The following is a 4943-nucleotide window of genomic DNA, read 5'->3' as shown; positions in this document are numbered from 1 at the left end:
CGCGCGGCGCCGGTCCCGGTCCCGGCGGCTGGTCCTGGTGCGGCGCCGGTCCAGGCGCAGGTCCCGGCGCGGCGGCAGCTCCCGGTGCGGCGCGGTGCCGGTCCCGGCGGTAGGTCCCGGCGTGGCGCGGCGGAGGCTGCCGGGGCGGCGCGGCGCCGGTGCCGGCGCAGCTTCCCGGAGCGGCGGGGGCGGCTCCCGGGGCGGCGCGGTGCCTGTCCCGGCGGCAGGTCCCGGCTCGGCGCGGCGGCGGTTCCCGCGTGGCTCCCGGCGGGGTGGGGGGCGGGGCGGGTCCCGGCGCCGAGCGGGTCCCGGTCCCGCACGGGGTGGTGGGGGGGAAAGGGCCCCGGCTGCTGCCGCCGGGGGGGTCCGTGGGGGCGGGCGGGTCTGCGCTCCCGGGGCGGCTGGGCCCGGCTGCCCCCGGGGGATTTTTGGGCCTCGGGGGGGTTCGGGGGGCGGGCGCGGCGGTGCAGGAGATGGCGGAGCAGTAAAGCCTGCGAGAGCGCTAATAAAGCGCCGGCCGGGCTGCGGTGGTGCCAAAAGTGCCCGTGGGTCCCTGGGGGCGCAGGGCTGCGGGGTGGCTGCAGCCCCCCCCAGCCCTCGGCGTCGCACATGGGGGCTGCAGGGGGGGTCAGAAAGCCGGCGGGGTGAGCTGCTTTGGGGCCCCAGTAACGGAGGCCAGGTGTTGTGTTCCTGGGGCTCGAGAACGGGCTCCCGCGGCCGCTTCGGGGGGCTCAGAAGCGGATGTGAGCGGTGCGTTGTTCGGGAGCTGACAGAGGGGACTCGCTGGTGTGGTTTTGGGGTCGGCAGCAGAGGCCGAGCGCTGCGTTTTTGGGACTGGAGAGCAGGCTCGGCAGCTGGGTTTTTGGGCTCCGCCGCGGGCGCTCCGTGAGCTGGTTCGGGGGCCAAAAGCAGAAGGCAGATGGGCCGTTTGTGCGGGGGAGCTTCTGTTAAAATTCCGCTAACTATTTCAGTTGCTCTTTCATCTCTCTGTGTTGGCCCAAAAGGGAGCCCCAGTCAGGAAATCTCTATTAGAGATCTCTAGACTCTTTAGGGGACCTCAGGTATTGAGCAAAGAAGAAGTTAAAAGGCAGTAGTAGGGCATCTGGCTGCTGAGAATTAGCAATGCAGAGGTATCTGTGCACAAATGTATGATATCTCAAAATGTCAGCTACCTTGATACAGCATTTAAAACAGGACTTGATATTTAGAGCCTGCCTCTAACACAGCACAGAAAAAGCTTTAGAAAGCGTTATCTTCTATCAGATCACTTTGTTCTGATAAAGGAAAAAAGAACATAAAGTGGTCATAAAGACCAGGCTTAAGTATGTTTTTAGTAAGGTGCTGTGTGGATCTGTAGATTGGATGTGATCTTTCACACGGGGGGGGCGGAAGGAAAATTTGCACTCCTTCGTAAAAAGCGTGGCAAACGCTCGCTGCGGGTTTTTGCTAATTTTTTTTTTATTATTATTATCTGATGCGCTTTCTTGCAACTGTTCAGTTTTGTAGAATATTTTTACTGGAATCCGTGCGTATGCTCATAGCTCTAAAAACTGTCTTGTTTCGTTGAAGTTCACTTCCTCCAGAGTCCACAGCAGTCCGTTCTTCGCCGCCGGTCAGCTGATGTTTATCTTCTGGTTCCGCTTGGGCTCCGCTCAACACCCCGTCCTCGATGTTCTCGCCGTGACCAGCGTCCCGTCTTGACCAGAGTCTGCTTTGCACTGCCGGCGTCTCCTAAGTATTAACCTAAAATACCTGAAGTCTGTTTAGAACCTTATTTCTACTGCTTCTTACTTGTAAGTATTTGGGGCGAGCGGAAAAGAAGGCAGGGGCTCTGCGAGGGAGGAGGCGAGGGCTGAAAGCCAAAGGCCTCGGGCTCCTTTATTGCTGTTCTACTGCCCTAGTGAAATGCAGGAGCCGGACTGGGCGGTTCGAGACACCGTCAACGTTCACAGGCTGAGCGCTCATCACCCCTTGGGGAAGAGTGTTGTGTGCTCAAGCCATCAACAGCCATTGCTTGTTTTCAGTTCTGTCTTCAGAACTGCCCTTCAACACACACGTTTACTTCTTTCACGCCTCAGAGGGCCCCGTGAACTGCTCAGGGCTCCTTTATCTTAAAAGGGAGCGAGAACTATTCTCAGTGCAGCCTTCCCCAGGGAATCCCCTGCTCTGCAAGTAAAGCACAGCTGTTTGCGGGCTGATGGTCTTCCACAAGTATTCTGTATTCTTTTAAGGTAAAAAAGGTTAAGCGTACATCCTTTTTACTGGAATCGTCAGAAATTAATACTTGTCGGCCTAGTCCTGCGTAGCTGCTCATTAAGCTTTGACTGACGATTGGTTTAGTCACAGGTCAGGATTGTGGTAGAAGTTTTCACATAAATTGTTACAGAAGTTCTCATGAATTAAGAATAGAATAAAAAATACAAGTCAATCTGATAAACACGGGTGGGCTTTCACAATCCATGAATGTTGTTCTCAGAGCTCCTTGTGTAATCCTGACCGTAGAGAGGATGTCCCGTAGAGACCAACCTCTAACAACGGTGGAAGAGACGGAGCAGAAAGACCGGAGCGTCCGCGTTCTCGCTGTGAAGTTTATGGATCGAGACTCTGGGATTAAGGTAAAGAATGAGGGATTTATCACAGCTAAGGTAAGTGGCGTTGCTATTAAGTTCTTAACAGGTACCGGTGCAACTTTATCATTGTTACATTTTCAGGTGTCACAGCTATCTGAGGAGTTTGTAAAGGTTACTGGGGTTTTGGGTGAAGATAAGTTACCACCTTCCCTTCCTCTTCCTGTTGTTTTTGATGATCATTTGATACGGGGTCGATTTGTTATTTCGCCAGCTTCTCCTGTTTCACTGTTTGGGAGAGATTTATTGCAAGAATTGGGAACGTGCCGAGCTTTAACTCCCAAAGGAATTCGAGGAATACAAACTGTAGGAACTGTAGAAGGCGAGCTTAAAATCCCGAAAGAATTGAACGATGCAGCTAAAAAATTAGGGAGTCTCTCCGGGGATGATATTGGACTGTTAACATCTGCAGAACCAGTAGCGATTAAAACAAAAGGAGGGACTGCTCCTTCTATTAGGCAATACCCAGTTGTGGCAGAAGCCATCCCAAGTATTGGAAAACAAATAAAATCGTTCTTGGAAAAAGGGATTTTAAAAAAAAAAAGTCAAAGTTCTTTTAATACACCTATAGTCCCGGTTAGTAAACACCGATTTGATAAAAAGATGGGGATCCAGAATATAGATTTCTACAAGATTTAAGAGCAGTAAATGGATTTGTAATCGTTGCCCATCCAGTTGTACCTGATCCAAATTTGATTATGACTCAAATACCTATTTGGAGAAAATTTTACACTGTATTGGATTTGACGGGAGCTTTCTTTAGCACAGCTGTGGCTGAGAAAAGCCAGCTCAGATTTGCCTTCACTTGGCAAGGGAAGCAATTAACCTGGACTCGGTTACCCCAGGGATTTACAAGCTCGGCAACAATATTCTCCCAAATTTTGAAAGGAGATTTTGGCTGATTTGTTTTTTCCACGCAAGTCTGAATTAATACAATATGCAGATGATTTATTGTTAGTATGTCCTTCAAGGGAGGATTGTATTACAGACACTCGGTATCTGTGTAATAAGTTGGTTGCAAAAGGTCACCGAGCATCTCCATCAAAATGGCAGTTCTACCAACAAAAAGTGAAGTAGCTTGGATTTTATATTAACTCCAGGTACGAGAGAGAAAGATCCTGAGCGAATTAAGATGATGCAAGAATTACCTAGGCCTGTACCAAAGAAACAAATTCGGGGGTTTGTAGGACAAGTAGGATTTTGTCGCCCTTGGATACCCAATTTTAGTGAATTGGCAAAACCCTTGCATGCTGCCACACGAAATGAGAGGAAATCGAACCCATCAGCTGAGGTCCGGAGAGAGAAAAAGCTTTTACAAGTCTGAAAAGTGCCTTAACGCAAGCACCGGCTTTAGGTTTACCAGATTATAGTAGAAAAGAACATAAAGTGGTCATAAAGACCAGGCTTAAGTATGTTTTTAGTAAGGTGCTGTGTGGATCTGTAGATTGGATGTGATCTTTCACACGGGGGGGGCGGAAGGAAAATTTGCACTCCTTCGTAAAAAGCGTGGCAAACGCTCGCTGCGGGTTTTTGCTATTTTTTTTTTTATTATTATTATCTGATGCGCTTTCTTGCAACTGTTCAGTTTTGTAGAATATTTTTACTGGAATCCGTGCATATGCTTATAGCTCTAAAAACTGTCTTGTTTCGTTGAAGTTCACTTCCTCCAGAGTCCACAGCAGTCCGTTCTTCGCCGCCGGTCAGCTGATGTTTATCTTCTGGTTCCGCCTGGGCTCCGCTCAACACCCCGTCCTCGATGTTCTCGCCGTGACCAGCGTCCCGTCTTGACCAGAGTCTGCTTTGCACTGCCGGCGTCTCCTAAGTATTAACCTAAAATACCTGAAGTCAATCTGATAAACACAGGTGGGCTTTCACAATCCGTCAATATGGTTCTCAGAGCTCCTTGTGTAATCCTGACCTATGACGGAACAAATCATCAATCAAAGCTTAATGAGTAGCTAAGCAGGAGCAGGCCTAGAAGTATTACCTTCTGATGATTTTAGTAAAAGGGATGTATGGTTAACCTTTTCTTTACTTTAACAGAAATACGGGATACTTAGAAAGAAGCATTAATAGAAATAAAGCTCTAAGTAGACTCTAGCTATTTTAGGTTAATACTTAGGAGACGCTGGCAGTGGAAACGAGACCGGTCAACCCGGATCAAGGCGGGACGCCGATTACAGGAAGAACATTAAGGATGGGGGGGGTGTCGACCGGAGCCGGAGCGGTACCAGAGCATAAAGATCAGCTCAGCAACGGAATAGAAGGGACTTTCGCGGACTCCTGACGATGGACTTTTGTGGATGCTTGACGAAG

At 50.0% G+C, this 4943-nt stretch overlaps 1 long non-coding RNA gene across 2 annotated transcripts; it reads left to right on the top strand.

Annotated features, from left to right (window-relative positions):
* Positions 1-1572: 1572 nt before the first annotated feature.
* On the top strand, positions 1573-2913 carry LOC137677368 (uncharacterized). Of its 2 annotated transcripts, none has more exons than XR_011050261.1 (3): positions 1573-1735; positions 2477-2615; positions 2712-2913. It is a non-coding gene; the product is annotated as an uncharacterized lncRNA (long non-coding RNA). The 2 variants fall into 2 exon arrangements; XR_011050260.1 differs by having other exon boundaries at positions 1573-1793.
* Positions 2914-4943: the final 2030 nt, after the last annotated feature.

Source organism: Nyctibius grandis, unplaced genomic scaffold, assembly GCF_013368605.1.
Source record: "Nyctibius grandis isolate bNycGra1 unplaced genomic scaffold, bNycGra1.pri scaffold_166_arrow_ctg1, whole genome shotgun sequence".
In the NCBI taxonomy this organism is placed as follows: Eukaryota; Metazoa; Chordata; class Aves; order Nyctibiiformes; family Nyctibiidae; genus Nyctibius; species Nyctibius grandis.
This window is presented reverse-complemented; position numbering and strand designations above follow the sequence as displayed.